We start from the raw sequence: 22,069 nt of genomic DNA, 5'->3' as shown, positions 1-22,069 counted from the left end.
AGCCTATTCTCACCCACACATCCTGACGCCTTCACTCCCATATCTTTAACATGCACACACACACACACACACTCTCTTGAACCGGCCCTCTCTTCATAAACCATTCATTGTCGAATCTCACGCGTCATCTTACAGGAGTCAACCTCAAAAATAACACACAGAATAAAACCAAGCTTAATTTAACTTCAGATCCACTTCCGCTGAAATAGAAGTTCTTTGACCATGATTAGTAAACTGCTACAGTAACAGGTGCAGGGCATTTTTTTCTGTTATCAATAACCCTCTGATATTTTCAATTATAATAATGTTACTGTACAATGTAATGAGGTCGATAATACCTGAAGAAAACATTCACATTCAAACAGCTACTGCAACATAAATATCCACAATTAATCAAGAAATACAGTAGCAAGTCAAACCTCAAAGCCTTGCCATTAATGCAGCTCCATCTTCCAATTAACTGATCAGCAGTGTAACAAACAGTTCACCCAAAATGAACATTTGCTGAAAAAGACTGATTCTCAAGCCATCCGAGATGTAGAGGAGTTTGTTTCAAGAGGTCATTAGAGCGGTTTTATTTCACTTGCTCAAAGGATCCTCTGCAGTGAATGGGTGCCATCAGAATCAGATCCCAATCGTCTGATTAAAACAATAACCCACAAGTAAACGGATGTGACTCTAGTCTAAAAATGAAGTATCGTTAATAAAAATTAAACCGTGATTTATTTTCCTCCAGTGAAAAAAATAAATAAATCCATCCTCAGTTGTCCGCTCGCATCAAGATCTACTAAAATATTTGTTATTAAATGTTTCACTTGTTAACAGTGCTTGATCTGTGCATATTTCTCAACGGATTCAGACAAGATGATTTTTTAACTGGAGAAAGCAGAACGTGTTTGAAATCTCATTCTGACGGCACCCATTCACTGCGGAGGTGAACAAGTGATTTAATGCTACATTTCTCCCAATCTGTAGAAACAAACTCGTCTACATCTTGGATGGGCTGGGGGTGAGTCAAATGTCAGCACATTGTCATTTTTGGGTGAACTCTTAATAAAACATTTTTAGTTTGGGTTTTATACTGCTCCGTCTTTCAAAACCACCAGCTGTCGTTTAGCATATGATTCAGACATTGTGAATATGTGATTGCTCTTTGGGTTAATTTTAAGCACACACTTTATCAGGGAGTTATTAAACAAATAACGATCCATGTTTATTACACCCAAGCAAGCCATTTACTACTGTTAGCATTACGGATTATTTAAAAACAACAGCTTTAAAAAATTATAAGAACAATCTGAATATTTCAGCACAGCAATCTCTCTCTTTCTCAGTCTGCTGCCTGGTCTCGGGTTTGTTCATAAATTACAACTGTTCATCATTCGAGGCAATTTGGTGCGTAATATCTTGGCTTTGATGGAGCTGCTGACTAATTGATGGATTACTTTATTTTCGAATAGCGGAAACTGCCAAGCCACAGTTGCGGTAGTAAATCTCTCTGAAATGAAAGAAACCATCACATTTACGCTGGACTTTAATCAGCGCGTAATGCAAGAGTTTATTCAGAGACGCTCCATCAGCCCCATTTTCCACAGCTGATAGTTACGGGAAAGAATTCGTCATTTCTGACACACCTGCTGAGACACCCCAGATTCCTCATAACAGCCACAGATTTAAGAGTGTTACTGGTGTAAACAAAATTTACATCTAACTATTCGGAGAGATTTGAGAGGCTGTTTAAAAAACAAATCGAATATCATAAATTGTATTAAATGCTAGAATTAAATGCCAGGAGCTTGGCTGCTAAAATGAGTCCCAATGGACCGAAATCTGCAGAATTATTCAAAATAGATTTAAAGATGCAAATACAAGATCCACTGTGCTATTTTATAGAAGACAGACAATGCAGAACTCGCATGAATATCATAAACAAGCAGAGACCGACTACAGCTCTTTAAAATTCTCAAAACAGTGGGAAGTGGGTCAGACTGATTTCAGGACGTATGTTAAAATGACAGAATAAATATGGAAATAAAGAACGTGACGTGAGTGCAAAAACTGATGGCAGAAGTTTGACGTATTTAAAACGAGCAGCATACTCAGAGGAGTTTCACTCTTTCAGTTTCATTATTATTTCATAGCTGGGGTTAAGAACTGGACATGCATCTCCAGAACTGCATTACCTGAGCATGTTCACACAGTCTGTGTCTCCATCTCTCTCCAACACACTCAGACAATTTCTCTCTGTAACTGTATGAGGCCACTAGCAAAAAGGTGAGTGGGCATTTTCCATTAAATTCTCTATGGGAGTTACATGGCAGGATTGCACTATAGAGATTCAGAGATGGACAAAAGAGCAAAATTAAAAAGAATGCTCAACTTTACGCAAATGAACAGAAAATGCCAATATTTATAAGGGATTTAACGCTTAAATCCCATCATCAAATATTACCATAAATAAATAAAATACACTAATGTTCAAAAGTTTGGGGTCTAGAAGATATTTAAATGTCTCTGAACTAAGAAATATTATTACAATTCAAAATAACGTTTCCACTTTTATACTTTTGTCAAACAATTTATTCCTGTGATGGCGAAGCCAAATTTTCAGCAGCAATGGCTCCAGTCTTCAACATGATCCTTCAGATATCATTCTAATATGATGATTTGCTGCTCAAGAAACATTATTAATATCAAAATGTTCAAAACTGACATGCTGATTAATATTTTTAGGGAAGCCATCATGCATTTTTGTAAAATTATTTATAGTTAAATGGATTTGCTTGAAGGAAGAAAAAATATATACATACACCCACACACACACACACACACACACACACACACATTTCTTAACAGTAACTTCATTTAATGCATCCTTGCTGGAAAAAAGATTATATTTCTTGACCCTAAACTTTTTAACCGAAGTGTCTATAACACAATATTTATATTTAATGTAAACATACATGGCCATGCACTAAAAGCTATTAAACTCCAAAAATCTAATTCTGTAAACTCCATCAACTGTGCAGAACACTTACGAGATTGAAGATTTGTATTTATCACATACATGGTTATATGGAGAGCATATGACCAGCAGTTAAATGCAAGTCAGATCCGTTGAAAGTGCCATTATTAAGGAATACAAACACAAGAAAATAACATAAATATGGTATGGAAAAGATAAAAAGAATAAAATAATGCTCATAAAATAAAATATGTGCAGGACAGTATATTGTAGACTTAAGAAATATTATGAGCAGGGATGTACAAGAGAAGAATGTGCAAAAGGTTTATATAGGAAAATGTGTTGATTTACGCTCCCATTTACATTTTCTCCCAAAGTGGCAGAGCAGGTGTTTTTTTTACTGAGCACATAGGGATTTGTCATATTAATTGTGTCACAGATGTGTCTAAAACACTTCTTCCAGCTCTGATGTGATAAAATGAAGCGAGTTCCTACAAACTCAACGTTACATCACATTTTTCCTGAATAAATTACCAGCTGGGGACCCAAAGCTGATCTGAAACCACCGCTTCACAATCACCCCAGGGAGCTCAACTTATCAGCTGTGCCTAATTTCTGCAAATGCAGCAACACATTCAACACGTCTGCGTGAACGCGACCATGAACCTGGCTCACTTTCTGGCAAAAAAAAACGCCCCTGCAGCGCCGGAATGCGCTTGCGCACAACGACGGCCCACTATCTGGCAGGATGCTGGAGGTGTATATGGCGCAAGCGCAGTACGATTCTTCCATTCACAGTTAATGCGGGATCAGTATTTCGCAAGTCTTGTGTCACAGACACCCAGGCCTCTGCCCAAAAACAAATTGCAAGCATTTAAAACAATACTCGAGTACTGCAGTGAATGTGACGGGACACCTTACCATAAAAACACACCTTTCAAACGCATACCGGGCGTTTAACATCACATATGTCCACACAAAACCCATTTAGTGCTAAAAGGAAAGTAAACAACACAATGAAGCAGGTGGAAGAGCAGGTCTGCTTATTTATAGCATGACAGTTGTCATAAACATCACTAATTTTACTACAAACCCTCCGTAATTCCAAGGTTAAAATGTTCCACTATCAAGACACAGAAATGCTTCACTAAAATCACGTTACATCGCTGTTACATAAGAGTCATAAAGTAAAAAGGCTGGCAAGCGCAACAAGAGGCTAAGCTAGTTAGCACCACAACAGCAGCCTGCAACAAACTGAAATATAACCGACACAGATCCTTTAAACGCGCTGATTTCACTCTTACGAAGCTCATTGAAAGCTAAAACCGAAATATATGACTCATGCTGGAGTGTTGTGGTATGTGTCGGGTTTATACACTTACCTTTTTTCTTAAGGTAAGCTGTTTTACCGTATCTGATATTTTCATATGGAGCGTCTTCACGTCCGGGTTAAATGAATGACGGAGGACGGGAGCGCGCACGTACCACTCCGGCGTGCGCTGTTTAATAGCTAAACATAATTACTATTTTAAATCACAGATCCATATACTTCTGATCTGATTTCATGTTATTGTCCCTGTCATCTGTGGGTTTCAGTAAAATGTATGAGACAAATGTAAATAGGCTAGCTTTCTATAATATGTTTTTTTACATCAAGTGTGCTCCGATAAGTGTGCTCCGATTTATTAAATAAGTAAGAACTACTAACACCCTATTTTATTTGTATTCATTTATTTTTATGTATTTATTCTACTGTTTATCTGTCACTAATTTTGCATTACTGCATGAAAACAATAGCCCCTTTCACACAGTAACACCAGGAAATTGGATAAAATTACAAGAATTACTTTACCGGTAAATGCAAATTATAGTTATAGTTAACAATCGTTTTTATCTTTTGTTAATTGTGATGTCTGAACATCTTAATTTCTTTCTGCGACCAGATTTTCTCGTTATGTCTTTCTGGGAGTGTTTATGATGGGTAAGATTTATTGCTGGGGCTTGACTCCATGCGATAATTATCACAAATGAATAAACAAGCAATTTCTTTCTCTCTCTCTCTCTCTCTCTCTCCTCTTTCACTTCAGTTCATCATTCCTTGTATCTCACCCATTGTGTCATTCTGTAAAGGTCATTAGTGTGAGAGTGGGTGGGTAGCAGCAACAGGTTGTGTGTTTTTCCCCTAATTCATGAGGTTATAGAAGTGTGGTGTTTGGGTGTTTCTGCATGCATGTGTTCTTCTTCCAATTCAGCCTCTGAAGGGAGACATAAATCAGTGGCAGCAGATGTTCATGAAAAATGACTCTGTAAAAAAATAAAATAAAGATGAAAAAGAGTTGGAAGGAAGAAAAAAGGGAATAATATTTAAAAACACAAGGGAAAGAGAAAAATATGCACAGCCTCATGAACGTCACTGTTTGTTAAACTTAAACGGGCGGCTTAGACTCGCTGTTTGTCATAGAAGTTTCGCAAATGTGCCTGCCTATATCATAAAATAAAAACATAAATTATATAATTTTAATGTTTTATGTGTATGTTATTGTTAATTTTTCTTTATGGCTATGTAAAGCTTTATGAATTATAGTATAAACTGTGTGACATTAATAAACCGTGTTCATTTAGCAATATTTTACTCAAACTATCTGTTTTTGGAGCAAAAATAAACAAAAAAATCAGTTAGACTTTAAGCCTTTTAGTGCATTAATTATGCCTTGTAAATGATGTACCACCTTATAATGCATTGTACAGTCTCATGAATAATTATAATCACAATTAATACATTCTAACTCTTATTAGTTCAGTGTTTCTATACATTTTGAATTCATTTATAATTATCTACAACAAGATATAATGTATTACAATGCACATTATGAAAAGGCCTATTTATAATGCACTGTACTCTTTAATAACCCTTAATAATGTATGCATAAAGGCTTTATGAAAAGTGTTAGCAAAAATCGATACATACACTCAGTAAGATTCCAAAATAATCTTATTGCAGTGATACCATAGAAAAACAATGTTTCAGTGAACAGCTCTCCATTATTGTATGTATTAAAAACTTGTTTATGTAATTGTATGAAAGAAATATCACAGGAGATAGTATCTTTACTGAACTCAGTATGGCTGTGATTTGGCTGTGGCCTTGAGGTGCAGGTAATCAGCTTTGAATATATTCCTAATTATATATTTTTCTGAATGGTGACTCAAACGTTTGTCTGTCTTACTTGATGACAAGAAGTTAGTCTACCCTTATGATCCCATTAACTGTGGTAATAGTGTTGAACTAGAGTTCTTGGTATCTGAATGCTGTTTAGAGTTCTGTTGTTAATATGTGACACCAATTAAAGCACGGAAGGCCAGTGTATCCCATCCACAAATGACATCGTGTTAACAGTACTTGACACTCACAGCATTAGTTGAGGGTGTTTCACAAGAGTGAAAATTATATGTTAATGCAGAGCTCAAATACAAAGTACACAGCTGAAACATTCATGCCATCAAGATTAATGTAATAATGTTTTGTTAGTCATAATGTTCAATGGTCATTTTCATCATTAAGCATATCTTTGAATCAACATGAATCAAAATGGTCTCTGTTTATTTTCTTAATATATATTCCTGCCCCCTGGCCTTATTGTGAACGATTCATTGGTGCATATTGCAAAGAAAACAATATCTGTCTTCTTAATATTTCATCAAAACATAATAACTTGCTTTGTTTCTCAAATGACTTTCCGTTTTAGCTGACAGTACCAAGGAGGTCTATAAAACTCGGAGAAGGCTATCCGTTGCCATTCCCATTCATCTCAATGGCAGTTCTTTGGCTGTCTGCCGTCTTTTCTCATGTGCACTCAGTTCTGGAGACTTTTTTAGCCAATCATATGAACCATAAATTTCACGTGACTGACTCTGCATGGAGCCACAGAAAAAAAAAACCTCCTGGCATGCTACTCTGGGTTGTGTTTCCCAAAAGCAATGTTCGCCAAATATGATTGAAAGTTCCACTTTTTCTAACATAGTTCTGCATTCAAACCATGCTTTTACTGAACATTTAAGAACAGTATCACAAACTGGTGTATTTATAACTACAGCTCTACCTTAAATCTTTCCTTTTAAAGGGTTAGTTCACCCAAAAATGAAAAGGAGCCTGTGATTTATTTACCCTCGAGGGAAGTGTTTATTACCTTTGAAATATGGATATTTTTCTTACACAAATGCATGGATCCATTACAAGAGGCCTTTATTCATGCCCCGGAGCCATGTGAGGCACATTTTACTATGGATGCGCTTGCTTTATTTGACATGTTTTGGACTGTTGAACAAATACACCCACCCACTGCAATGATAAGTTGCATACTCGAGGATGAATAATTCACAGGCTAATTTAAATTTTTGGGTGCACTGACCCTTTAAATATTTATACGTAATATCATATCTTTATACTTAAGCATGTCAACAACCACAGGAACTCATGACATAACAGGGAATCTTTAATGAAACAAACATGAAATAAAGCAAAACAAAATGGTTTAAAAATAGTGTATTAGTCCTTAGATTCATTACAGCAGCATTTTGGAGAAATGACATTGTGGAGGAACCCGCTGACTGAATGAATAGCATATATAGCCTACGGGAGTATGCCATTAACATAACGCATGCGAAGATGATTAAGAATTACAATGAACAACTTTCTGGTGTTGTAAATGAATGCTGAATTCCCTTCTCATCCTTATGCCCTAAACCCTTCGGATGAAGGATGTAGGTAGGTAGTGTAAGAGCTGTTCCTTGGGACACACTTTTGCAGTGTCTTGCCGAGCCAATTAATGGTGGCGCCATTACTGGACAAATTGAACCCATGCAAAGAATTGTGGGAATGAATTGTCTATCAATTGTGTCTTTTTATATTTCACTCCAAATGGCCCTTTGAAGTGGGCATTTTTGAGCACTTTGGTTTGGAATAAGTTTTCAATATGGCAGCCACATTTGCCCTTCGGTGTTGGATTTATCATGTTTGGAAAGAAGACAAATTCTCAAACGATGCATCATACTATGGTTTTGCCAACACTGATTGGTTGATGGCCCCACAAAAATGCACATAGTATCAAACTCTTCTTAACTTTCTTGAATTGTGATTCTAAGCCCTAGAAAAAGCTTTGCATAGCCATCGAAAAACAGAGCCTCTTTTGTCTCTCTGACAAAAATAAAATAAAATATTTAGTCAGAATCCAAAGCTACTTTTGAATGAACATCAATGGAGAAAGATGCAATTTGCCCAAAATAGTATAGTTGTGGCATTATGCTAAACCAGACAAACCTCAACGTCACCAGTCAGTTTTATTTTTTACAGACAACTTTACATTACATAACATTTATTCATTTAGCAGACGCTTTCATCCAAAGCGACTTACAAACCAGGACAGTGGAAGCAATCAAAACCAACAAAAAGAGCAATGATATATAAGCGCTATAACAAGTATCAGTTAGCTTAACAGAGTACACGTAGCAAGGGCTTTATTAAATAATATAATAAATAAAAATAAAACAGATAGAATAGAAAAAGAATAGAGCAAGCTAGTGTTGGAGGTCTTATAGACACATACACACACATAATTGCATAATAAACGAAAAGAAAATAGAATACAAAAAGATTAGAAAGGTAGTTCGATTTCTTTATTTGTTATTTTTTTAAAGAATATAGTTAGAATAGTGAGTGCTAAAGTTAGAGAGTCAAATAAAGATGGAAGAGATGTGTTTTATGCCGATTCTTGAAGATGGCTAAGGACTCAGCTGCTCGGATTGAGTTGGGGAGGTCATTCCACCAGGAGGGAACATTTAATTTAAAAGTCCGTAAAAGTGACGTTGACTTACAGAACACAAGCTTCTAGAGGCACATAAGTCTGAAGTAATGAATTTAGGTAAATGGATGCAGAGCCAGTGGTAGTTTTGTAGGCAAACATCAATGCCTTGAATTTTATGTGAGCAGCTATTGGAAGCTAATGCAAATTGATAAACAGATGTGTAACATGTATTATTTTTGGCTCATTAAAAATTAATCTTGCTGCCGCGTTCTGGATTAATTGTAAAGGTTTGATAGAACTGGCTGGAAGACCTGCCAAGAGGGCATTGCAATAGTCCAGCCTGGACAGAACAAGAGCTTGAACAAGGAGTTATGCAGCACGTTCTGAAAGATTGGTATGATCTTCTTGATGTTGAATAAAGCAAATCTGCAGGATCGGACAGTTTTAGCAATGTGGTCTGAGAAAATCAGCTGATCATCAATCATAACTCCAAGGTTTCTGGCTGTCTTTGAAGGAGTTATGGTTGATGTGCCTAACCGGATGGTCTTGGTAAGGTTGAGTTGAAGGTGATGGTCCATAATCCAGCAAGAAATGTCTGTTAGACAAGCTGAGATGCGAATAGCTACCGTCGGATCATCAGGATGGAATGAGAGGTAGAGTTGAATGTCATCAGCATAGCAGTGGTATGAAAAGCCATGTTTCTGAATGACAGAACCTACTGATGCCATGTGGACAGAGAAGAGAAGTGGTCCAAGAACTGAGCCCTGAGGCACCCCAGTAGTTAGATGTTGTGACTTGGACACCTCACCTCTCCAAGATACTTTGAAGGACCTATTTGAAGGAGAAATTGGTTCCATTTGGTAAATATTAAGGATTTAATCAATTCCCAAAGGATCAAATCAAGTCCCGCCCTACATTTTATCATTGAATATTCTGTTTCACTAAGAAATGTAATGAAATTATGGAATAAAAATGCAGTCCAAAGCTGCAGTCCAGTTTTATGCTGACTATAAATAACAAGGCTCTTTCTGGTGCTTTGTTGGTCACTAGTCCCAGCTACGCCATTAAAAGTGACCTTTTGCCACCATGTTATCCATTTCTGTGTGTGCGTATTGTTATCAGTGTGCCTACAATTCAGTGTTGTAATGGAATCAGACATAAATAAGCATGAGGAAGTCACAGCTCAACGGGGGAGTGGAGGAGAGAAAATAAAGGCAGTGTAATTAAAGCAGCAGTAACCTCACACATATTAACCAGGGAATATGTGACTGATTTACACACACACACCATTTCCAACCCATGTGTCTGTGTATCACTTACCATTCCATTGCCCCCTCCAAAAATAATTAAGCATCTTCAGAGAGGAATTGGGTTACCTGCACATTACAGTGAGAGATGTAAGGCTAGCTCTCACTGGGGACCTGAAGGAATGAACACTGGGTGAGAGAAGAAAATTATGGGAAGAGAGAGCGGTAGAGATGAGAAAGAAGGCTCATCTCTGATGCTTGGTTCCACCTGTGCACATTAGCACCATCCAGTTACCATGGTAAAATGCTTTATAATTAAGGACCTTGGTCAGGGACACAATATCAAATTTGACATGAACAACAACAAGGCTCTTAGAGGTAGAAGTACACTGAATTCACAGGTTTGTTTTCTCTCAAAAAACTTGATTGAGTTTTTGACAGGGTTTATTTTTGTGACAAATTATCTGTACATTATTATGGTACCAGATAAATAAGTGAACATGAAATATTGACTTGAGTTAATATTATTTGTACTGGCAAATCACCTGCATATGACCTTAAAGTTTCTGCTGAGAAAACAAAATAGTATGTGACAATGTACAGTACTGTAACGGGAGAGTTGCGTTGGGATCAATGTGCAGCTTTATTAAATAACAAGGCAGGTCAGACAGGCAGAGATCGGTCACTGGCTTCAGATATAACACAGATTGGACAGAATCGTAAACAGAGTTCGTTAGCAGGGTCAGGGCAGGACAGAAAATGATACAATAACACAAGACAAGCAGGGTCAGAGTAGGTAGGCAACTTATCAATCGTCAACGGTTAAACAGTCCAGGTATAAAAAAAAAAAACCAGGAGATCAGATACAGGGAAACCACTCAGAAATGTATGCAAGGCAAAACAAGACCTCGCAATGAGCACAGCAAAGGCCCAGCCTTAAATAGGCCAGACAATGGGAAACACCTGTGCAGGTGATTAGTCTCAGGTACGGGGGATTGGGGAAATGAAGTCCAAAAGGCTGACTAGTACTCCGGTGATGGTTCCCTAGGCAGGGTAGGTGATTTGGTTCAGAAAAAAAAAATTATGCTACTTAGAATCTCTTCACATCCTTACAGCATTCAAAAACTATGTTAAGTGGTGTAAATGTACTTATGTCATCTGTGGAAGGTGTAGGATCATAAAATATTTGTCCAATCTTATCTCTCAATCTGAGGGCCACAATAGGCTGCCCTACCTGCTTGTCAACATATGTATTTGCAAACTTCTACACCCTGTTCGCACAAACATGATACATCATCAGTCCTATTCATTACGCTATTTCAGAACAAGCGAGAATGGAAGGCATTATTATTGTAATATTATTAGGGTGACCATATGCGCCATTCATACGGGACACGTCCCAGCCAGGATTTTAATAATGCCTAAAACATCCAGAGCAGTTTGACCAATAACATGCAGGTATTGTACATAATCGACCAATCGTGGGGCTGCGTGTGAGAAGGTGAGATCTAGAGGGAACGATCAAAGTGATGCAAATATGCGCACGTGTTTGTTTGTTCGATTGACTTGAAGGGTCGCTGCGCACAAATCCAAAGTGCGCCACAATGCTTCAAGTCAAACGAATGAACAAACATACATGTGAATGTGATTCGAAAGCATAAGGAGCCGTCTGCTCTGCTCTTTATAGCTCAGTGCAAATAGCCAAAACCTGGATATTTTAGGCAATATTAAAATCCTGGCTGGGACGTGTCCCGTATGAACGGCGCATATGGTCACCCTAAATATTATGCGGTTTGTACTGTATGTTTTCTAACCAGTGAATGAGACGTGAGGTAATCTGAAAGCATTTCATTGGGTGGTTAGTCTCTGGTCTGCCTGCGAGTGTTCATGTGTTTTGGAGGAGGCGTGGCTTTTGAGAGTGATTTGCAGGGAGGATGGGATCTTATGTTTTCAAATCTAGCTTGCTATTGCTAGCCTCTCTGAAATCACCTACCCTACCTTTGATTTAAAATATGTATACAACTGATTACTATTTTGCATTCTCATGAATGACTGCAAATATTAGGAAATACATGACTGCTGAATACCATGGTTGAACAATCAGAGTCATGTTAACCTATATGCTATCTTAAAATGAGGGGGGTGAATCCATGTAAAATAAAAACACATTTATTTGGCAACTGTCAGAGAGGGCACCATTTAAATAAGATACTTTTAAAAGGTACTTTTCACTTATTTATGTGTAAAACTTTTTTAATAAGGAAAAATGACACAGTGCATCTTAAACAAGAGCAAAGTATGAGCAATCAGAGAGCGGAAAGACCAATTATATCCAAATAATTGGAATATGTTTCCTGGAGGGTTAGCTGATTTAAAATTCTTCTGTGGTTTGTCAGCTTTGGTCACATGATGAACATAATGTCTTCTTCTCCACCTGCTATTAAAAGTCTGCATGCCAAGACAAAGCGATCAAACCTACCATGAAGAGGACATCATCCTTGAGAAAATTCATACAAAATATTTCTTGCTGGAACTAAACCTTCACAAGAAGAACTTTACAGTTGTTTGTAATGAATCAAGTTGATACAAAGGGGACAAACTCAATGTCGGGTGTTTGTTTTATCTCTTCTGCCCCTTTGTGAGTGATTTTACAGCAACAATTACTCGAGAGAGAGGATGAGAGACAAATAAAGGAGGGGACTACAAAATAAGTGCAAGTTCCATGGTAAATACAATAGATTATGAACATATATAGAAGGGCATTTAGAGAGGATTTGCCTGTGAGCGTGTGATAACTGCTGCCTTGTTTTCCCCATTTAGCCACTCTGTACTAAAAGAAGGCCTGTCGAAGTACATGCATTAAAAAAAATAAAATCAGCAAATCAGACAGCATGTAGCGGAAGGGGGAAGGAGAATAAATAAAAGAGTGAAAGAAAAAACTAATTTGATTGCTTGGCTGCACTTTAAAACACAATGGCAGATAATATGAATAATTAATTGTAACAGGTTCTTTTGATGAGGCGGTTGCAGTTTAATTACTGAATGTGTTGTTTGCACAAGCACGCCGTAGATTAGGGCATTTCAAAGAGAAGGGCTGAAGAGGGCGAGAGAAGGAGAGAGAGAACGGACTGAAATAGTTGAAAAAAGGGCTGAAAATTCTTTGAAAACTAAACTCAATGGGTTCCACTGTCGGGGTTCTAATGACGTTGAAACGAATCTGTTGCGGCTCTTGTTGACGCATCTTTATCAACCCTGCTCCAAATGTCAACATGAGTCCAAATGTCAAAGACGGCAAGTTTGGTTGAGGGAGAAGCTCAAACATCTTTGTGCCTGTTGGACCAACAGCAGTGTGTGCGTGTGCGCAGCGCTGCTATAATGTGCAAATATGCCTTGTGATCCACAGAGAGCTGGATGTTCAGAGTAAATCTGCATAATAATTAGTTAGGGAATAGACAGCAGTCCCTTATCAGTTCTAAGTAAGAGGAACTCAGAAAACAACACACACATCCAGGGACAGCAATACATGCAGACACAATAAAACACAAACACACACATTAAAAAACAACATACACAGAGCCAGAATTGTATTTTTTTATATATATATATATTTTGTACGTTTCACCCACACAATGTATATTAAGTGGAGAATGTGGGCATAACAACAGACATTGAGATGTTTGTTCATATGCATGCTTCCACTCTCACTTGACTCCTCTTCTCTGTCCTCCTACCAGATACATGACTGGGTCAGAATTCTTTTGAAGGGGTCACGAAATATTTACTAAAGTTTTTTTTTTTTTTTTTTTAAAGAAAGAAAAATAAAAAATAAAGTATTTTTTTAAACCTAGATTTTTATAGAGTGAAAAAGTGATTTTTTTAGAGTGATTTTTTTTTTTTTTTTTCACAGGACTGTTTACACTTGGCAGGTTTTTTTGATTAAAATGATTTGCTCTGTTAGTGCGGTTCATTTAAATAAGCATCAACGCTGCCATCTGAATCTTGTGTTTGCACCAAACAAGCAGACAGAACACATAAGTGGGTCTCGGTCCACTTCCAAACAAACTCTTCATACACAGTATATCTTAGGGTTCTTCCTATAGAACTGTTAAAGTCCCTGCTCTGAAGTAGGAACTAATTTAGTTCCTCCAAATGGAGTTCTTAGATCTAAATATGTTCCTAAATATATGTTTAAAGCAAGGCATGAATGCTTTAACCTGTAGTTACAAATGCATAAATAATGTTTTGATATGTTAATCTTTAAATGCTTGATTTAAATGAAATGATTAAAAACTATTTATAAAGGAACTTGAAATGTAAAATGAAAACCGGCAGTAGTTAATAAGTTAATAAGTGAGTCATTGCGACTGAACCGAATCTTTCAAACAGTTGATTCATTCAGGAACAAAACAATCATGTATTTCAGAGACGCAGAAAACTGTGCTGTGGCTTAGTTTGGAATCATTTTTGTAGGTGAAATAGAGCAAAAGATAGGTAATATGGTGTCTAAACATAAGTCTCAAGTCTTAATATTAACTTCTTTTTTAATGAATTGTTGTGTAACATCAATATCATTTGTGATTTTTGAGATAAAATGGCACTCTTCATGTCGATCATATATATGAAATTATATAAATATTCAAGAAGCTGTCCATACACGGTATGATAAATTAATCTCTTACTTACATCGTACGTACATCTGCAATTTGTTGCTTATGATGAGGGAATTCACGAGTTTCTGTCTGGTCTGAACAAAACGTGTCAGCGATGATTAATCTATACGCCTCTGATTGGCTACTGCATGTCTAAACTCAACTGAATCGTGTGTGATAGGTTATAATGAGCAACGCTCTAAAAATGCGTAAAAATAAAATATGGTGCAACATAAGCAAGTCTAAAACAGCAATCAAAACTTCTATTTAAGTATTATAATTTTCTCCCAAGAATATTTTTTGAGTGTTATTGGTCCCAAGTACTGTTACTGAATACCAAATATGCGTCTTTGACTTGTAAATGTGAGCGGTCAAGTGCCTGTGTGTATTGATTTGATGGCACAAAAAATATCCAAAGTTCAGAATGACACATTTTTGGCACTCAGTTATTCAGAGAGTTACAACATTTTTTTTCACAACACAATGAACTAGTTCAAAAGATCAAGGAAAAATAGATTCCTTGTAATGTGTCCCGTTTATTTTGTTTCTCTCTTTATCTCTTGTTATGATTGTGGTTAGCTGAACATACCTTGGCCATCCCTGAAGTCCTGATGAAATTGCAATTACACAAACAGGCGCACACACACCAACACACACATCATCACAGCTGATTATGTTGCTCGAGGCTGCATCTCCTCTGGGAGCAGCCAGAAGCCCTCAGTGCACAACCGAGTGCACAAACTGCTGAACAAATGAACAGGAAAAAGCCAGAATGAGAAAGAGTATCATTCAGGGTGGGACAACAAAAACTATTGATTATGTTCAAATGCACCACCAAGCCATATGGTGCAAAAGCCGCAGAGCTGCATCTTTGTGGTCTTCTAAAAAGAATAGAGCTCTCAGCGATGTGAGACAGTGTGTGTGTGTGTGTGTGTGTGTGTGTGTGTGTGTGTGTGTGTGCTAGAGCTGACCAGTTAAATGCTCTTCTGCAGGGGCAGATTAGACAGATATTTACTCTTGTCTGGTTCTAATATTGCCTCACTGTTTTAATCTACTGCCTTAAAAGGCATCCTCTTAATATTCTACACAAGACAGCTCTGACCCACACCGAAATGAATACAAACAAATGAATATGAATATATACACACACAGTTTCCTTCCAATTAGAGGCAACCATTGGAAGAGAGTCTTATGATCTTCAAATGTTGTTTGTGTAGCTCGTTGCATTTTACCCCATGGAGAGAAAATGCAAGTACCATGTGTGCACAGAGTCTCTTTCTAATGACAAGCTTAAATGAGCTTGAAATGTTCTCGCATATACTCCGCTGAGGAGAAAGATCTTCATTATGGACTGGTAGGAAAAGAAAGATAAAAACACAAATGAGAGCTCTTTAATATTGTAATGAGAAGCAATGAGAATAAATGGAGAGCAAATGGAGAAACATCTGAGATCAAGCTAAAATGATAAAATGTTTAAAAATATTATTTAAAATGAATATTGAAAATATATAACATTACATAAATTGTTTTACATATATATATATATTATTATTATAATTTATTCATATTTAACATTTTAGTTTAAGCTTTAGTAATTTTTTTTGCGAGTTTTAATTTTAATTTTAGTAAAAAAAAAAACATTACAGAAAACAGTATTTAATTGTTAGTTTTTCATTAAATATTTATGTTGTTTTATTCCCACTTTATTTTAATTACAGAAAACAATTTTTAATAGTTTTAGTCAACAATAACATCACTGCTGTAAAAATGATTGATTTTTTTTTTTTACGATGTTACAACAGCTCAGTGAGTTCCTGCAATACTTGCCAGATGAATGCCCTGTTTGCTATTTCAGAGTTTCCAGACTGTGTCGACTCTCAGAAGTGTCAATTATTAATATCTTAATTAGCCCGTGAAACATGAAAAGTGCGTTTGAGGTATTTGATCTGAAAGCAGCCTGGAAGGATGCAGCCTGTTTCCAGAGTCTCACTCGTGGAATTCTAATCGCTGTGTGGAAGGATGGAATACTGATTTACAGGGCAGACGAGAACAAAAGACAGGAGATGTGTTCATCTGTTCAGCAGAACATCCTGAAATTTACAGTAACACACTCATGTAACGATATCTTTTGTCCTTTTTGGAGATTGACAGTCCCTGTCATTTTAAGGCAACCGATTTTTCGTCAAGATTATCTACTTTTGTGTTGCATTTAATAATACAAAACAGCATACGGCATTCATGAATATTTCTTTTAGGGTATTTATTAGGAATATCTATTTATTTTTCTTTAACATACTAACCAAAACCAGATTAAACTTTTTAAGTTCCCCCCCAAAAATCTGAGTTGTCAGTAGCCATTGAGTTCCATGGTATTTTTTGCATACTATGGAAGTCAATGCCTTTAACTGTTTGATTACCTGCATACTTCAAAACATCGTCCATTGTGGTCAACAGAAGAAAAAAAAAATCATACAGGTGAACGATCCCTTTTAACATTACTTAAAACATAACCAAGAACTCCATTAAAGGGACTGTACACGTAAGAATAGTAAAATAACCATATTATTAAAAAAAATATTAATAATTAAGAATTGCAGCTATATTTCTCATGACTCATGATTTCATATATCTCAATGTGACTTTGCATCTTGCTGTTACTTCTAAATATATTTTATAAATATTGTGTATGTGCGTTGTATAGATTTATATGTAATGTATGCACTTGGATACATTTATTTTCTACTTTCTATGTCACAAATTGACAATATCTCAACAATATTCTAAAGCATTTTGTTATTTCTTATTTTAAACATCTCGATATTTTTTTTTTAATCTGAGGTGGGAAAAAGCTTCTGTGTGTTCTTTTTATTTTCCATTTCTATTTTCCATTGGTAAACTACCACACAAACAGCTCAACACCGGACTCAATAAAGATGTCATTGAATTTTTAATTAAACCTCATTAGAGCCCAATCAGTGTGCCTGAGGTGCTCCCAGCACTCGTGTGTGGGTGATTGAGAGATAGAAATGTAATCAATATGCAAACTCTAACGCAACGCTGCCATTTTATCTCTCGTTCTCCCAACAGCTTGCTCTGTCTGTCTATCTATTCTATAGTGTCCTTGGCCTGTTCACAAGACACTCAACATTTCACACAAAGCTGTGTCCTAATACATCATCAGCCAAAAAGAAAAGCCCACCGCCTGTTGCAGAACTATATCTATTCATCCATTACATTCATATCTGGCCAACAAAACAAAACAAAAAAATCCATGTTGTGATGAAAATGGGGAGGGGATGGTTTCAGATGAAAAAGGAATGTATCGAAAAGCTGAGCGGAAAAGTGAGACATGGAAAGAGGAAGAGAGCGAGAGAAAGAGGTTAGCAATGTATGGCCTGGATTTGGTGGTCTTAGGTCGGAGCCATTTCTGCCTTCAAACACAAATGGGGTTTGAATCCCTCTCATTCCATCTGTAGGGGAGGTCCACTGAGTGCGAACACACACACAACTACACACACACACACACACACACACAGACCGCAGAGCAGGTCAGGGTGACCTCCAAGCTTAAATACAAACCCTAAATCTTCTGAATCTTGCACTTTTTTCAGCACACATAGAGGGCAAGCTGTACATTTCACCAATTGTGATAAACACACACACACACACTTACACAAAAACACACAGTACTGTCACATAAAACACATGAGTGTTGAATGGAAATGTAAAAAGAGTGACTGAATAATAGACAAATTAAATTTGTCAAGTTTAGATTTTGAGATTTAAAATATATATATAATGTCAGCGCTGGAAGGCAAAAGCAAAGATACCAACTACACTGTAAAAAAAAATATGCCTCTCCAACATAAAAATTTCTAGTGACCCGTTGCACCTAAAATTTTTAGTTGGCCCAATTTAAGTTGCGGAAACCAACTTTTTTGTGTTGTGCTGACTACCCCTGCATGTAGACTGAACTTGAAATAGAATGTTGTGTCAATTAAATATTTTCTGTTGACTAAACATAGCTTGTTGGGCCAACAAGCAGACTCAAATTGAAATAAAATGTTGTATTAAATATTTAATCTTGGTCAAAATTGTCTATTTTTCATTATTTCAAATAAATTACACACTATGCTTTGATAAAGAACATTTTACGTATTTATTTAAATACATATGAACTTGCCTGTTAGGCTCAAGTAAAATATTACACAGGTATTCAAACAGTGCCAAAACAAGCATCATGAGGGCATTTGTGAAGTCTCCCAGATTGTCCATGACCGCTTCCTCCTCCAGTACTACAGCCACATCGACCACTGTGGGATATGGTCCTGAGTTGGTAGAACTGTCAGTCACTTCCAGGATTCCCATTTTCATGCCGTTTGTGTGTAGCCCCAGTGCCTCAGTATCCTGTGAAAAACAATAAATGTATTTTAGTGTCAGACTGAAAGCATAATGTCATATGCAATCACTACTGCCTCACAAACAGTTATACCATAATAAAGATATTCAAATTAATTACCTTAATAGTCTTTGAAATTGAAGCTGGCTCTCTCAAGTACAGGGGAAGACCACGAAGAACAGCAGACCTTCAATGAGTAGTTAGATCTGTGGTCTGCCAAAAAGACCATCAATAAGACATTAAGTCACTTAATTATCAAAGAGGTTACACATATACTCTACCAACAGTTTAGGATCACCTACACTTTTCACCATTGGGCGTCATTTCAACCAACTTCATGAAATAGTTACCTGAAATACATTAAGATTACAATCTGCGGGGGATAATCAGCTAACAGGTGCAGCAAGTCTACAGATCCCTTAAAGAGATACTCCACCGAAAAATGAAAAGTTCTGTCATCATATACTCGCTATCATGTTGTTTCAAACCTGTATGAATTTCTTTCTTCTGCTGAACAGAAAGGAAGATATTTAGAAGAATGTCAGTGGGGTATCCCTTTAAGACTGTTGGAATAACATTCCCAGAGTCTACTTTGGTTAGATACTGAGAGTGGTTTTCTAACAGTCCTAACATAGATCTCAAACATGCTGTGCGCACGATGGCTGTTTTTTGTTCAGTCATATTTACCAAAAGCATGTCAGGTGATTTTCACGAGGCTGATCAAGATTAACCAATGGTGAAATGAGTCAATTTTGCACAGTATGTGCTGGTACAGGTGCTGGTCAAACGGAGCTATATGATAGGAGAAAAACAGCTTAATACTACACCAACATATTTCTCTCTAATGCATACATGTTGATCTCAAGGTCTTAATCAGGGAAGTTGACTGCTTTGCCTATTTTGTTATCCATACCAATTGAAACAATAAATTAGCACCATAATCAAAATCTCACTGAGGTTCCATGTACACCTCATGTAAATAAGATAGCGTAAACAATACATGTGACATCCCACAAGCAAGAAAATAACCCATTATCTCTGAACGCCATTTATGGCATACATTATATTATGTATTTGCGGGATTTGAACATGTATTGTAGATCATCAACATCAAGTATACATGGAACCTTTTTGACAAATTCTGATCATATGATGTAATTCTATTGCTCACATAGTTTTGCAGTTAAGTTTTTGTGGAGCATTGAGCTGTTGGCAGTTTCTTCTTTTAAACAGGCATCAGTAAATTATGTTGCACTGTTTAACACTGTTATATTTTATACAAAGAAATGATTAACATACCTGGGCATCCAGTTGTTCCAGAAGTTCATCCAAGTTGTTCCACCTTCCCTATCTTGCTTTGGCTCTGTACATCTTTAGCAACCCCTGGGTGTGATTGTCCAGCGATGTCAGGAATGGCTAACTTCAGGTCAATACGGTAGATGCGGAAGAATTAAGCACAAACCTGTGGGTAATGAACGATTCAGAAGCAAACAATTAAAAGCAAAGCAAATTATTTCCTAGCCTAAATTATCAGTCACTCTGTGATAGCAAAAGCATAAGTTGTCAAGACTAGCTGTCTGTTACAGTCAATTATCACATATATCACTCATAAGCCAAAATGCAAATGGAATTTGAAAATATTGACCATTAAAAATATTAAACGGAAACATGTAAGCGTTGGAAAACTGATAACCTTAAACAGCTTACAAATGTGATAACATTAGCAGCTATTCATTTTCATGTTAGCACAAATTTTTATTTATTTATTTTTATCAGACTGAAATGTTATTTCACTCTTGAAAAGGAGGCTTTGTGCAAAGTACTAGCTGCTAACACGAAGGCACATGTGCTTTGAATGCCAACTAACTGTTAGAACTAACGTTAGCCTAAATTATCAGTCACTCTGCAAAAACACAAGTTGTCAAGACTAGCTGTCTGTTACAGTCAATTATCATACATATCATACGCCAAAATGTAAATGGAATTTGAAAATATTGACCATTAAAAATATTAAACGGGAACATGTCATGCTTAACCGTTAGGTTAGGGTCGACTTTAAATCACATGCCAGTTGGAAAGGAATGCTAAGCTTTATGAGTTAAACATGTTCTTTTCCAGCACTGCTAATCACTGTAGGTACTCACAATAAAGCTTTTTCAAACTTTGTTGATAGACAATCGATATATTCTTAACTTAAATTTGCTCATTAACTCGCAGCACAAAGTACTCACCAGTGCAATGTCGTGACTCGTGGTGAGGGAAACTCCAGCCTGCTAGAACTCCTTTGCGCATGCTCAGACGATTGACGCTGTTCCCTCTTGCTCGGCCAACATAATATTTTTTGTGCAACGTTAAAAGTTCTCCCAACACAATTATTTATTTTCCCTTGATGAACATTTTTTAGTACATTCATGGAAATCATGCAATCATTGACCAAACATATTTTTCTTTTTTGACACAACCATTATGTTGAGCCAACATGTATTTCCTCATTTGTACAACTTTTTGCATCAGTAATTTTTTACAGTGTATAAAAATACTGCCATAGAGTTGGTGTCTGTTTTTGCCTTCCAGCGCTGACATTTAAGAGTATAAGTGACTCCAGCAAATATTGATTTATTTACCTCTGAAGGTTATGAGTTTTATTATAAGATACATTTATTATATGATCATTTTTGTACAGAGAAATAAATAACTCTTGATTCTAGGTAATTCTTTTTAAATCTATTTACTGAATGACACTTTCCAATACCCACCTAGAATTTTTTTTTATATTATTAATAATTATTAGTTATTACAAACATAGTAACATATATAAGAAGTTCTCCACAAAAATAAATAAATAAATAGAAAAATACTTCAATTAATGTTAATATCAACATTAACATTAATTTTATTCATATTTGTATAAATATTAAAGCTTTTTTATCTATCCTCTTGGGGGGAACTTCCTGTGTTTCATCTAAAAGAATAAACTATAAATTAAAAAAAGAAAACATAACTGAAAT

At 36.4% G+C, this 22,069-nt stretch overlaps 1 protein-coding gene and 1 long non-coding RNA gene across 2 annotated transcripts in view; both read right to left on the bottom strand.

Annotated features, from left to right (window-relative positions):
- Positions 1-4,449, bottom strand: part of spop (speckle type BTB/POZ protein) — a 70,590-nt gene extending 66,141 nt beyond the window's left edge. Inside the window, exon 1 of the mRNA XM_026207903.1 lies at positions 4,348-4,449. The gene's annotated coding sequence lies outside the window, so the exon portion shown is untranslated. The remainder of the gene's footprint in view (positions 1-4,347) is intronic.
- A 14,054-nt stretch (positions 4,450-18,503) lies between these two features.
- LOC113047632 (uncharacterized) lies at positions 18,504-21,560 on the bottom strand. The gene is made up of 4 exons (XR_003276327.1): positions 21,293-21,560; positions 20,361-20,523; positions 19,182-19,274; positions 18,504-19,069 (listed from the first exon to the last, which is right to left on the bottom strand). It is a non-coding gene; the product is annotated as an uncharacterized LOC113047632 (long non-coding RNA).
- Between the last annotated feature and the right edge of the window lie 509 nt (positions 21,561-22,069).

This window comes from Carassius auratus, chromosome 28 (assembly GCF_003368295.1).
Source record: "Carassius auratus strain Wakin chromosome 28, ASM336829v1, whole genome shotgun sequence".
In the NCBI taxonomy this organism is placed as follows: domain Eukaryota; kingdom Metazoa; phylum Chordata; class Actinopteri; order Cypriniformes; family Cyprinidae; genus Carassius; species Carassius auratus.
The sequence above is the reverse complement of the archived record's forward strand: the minus strand, read 5'-3'. Positions and strand labels throughout refer to the sequence as shown.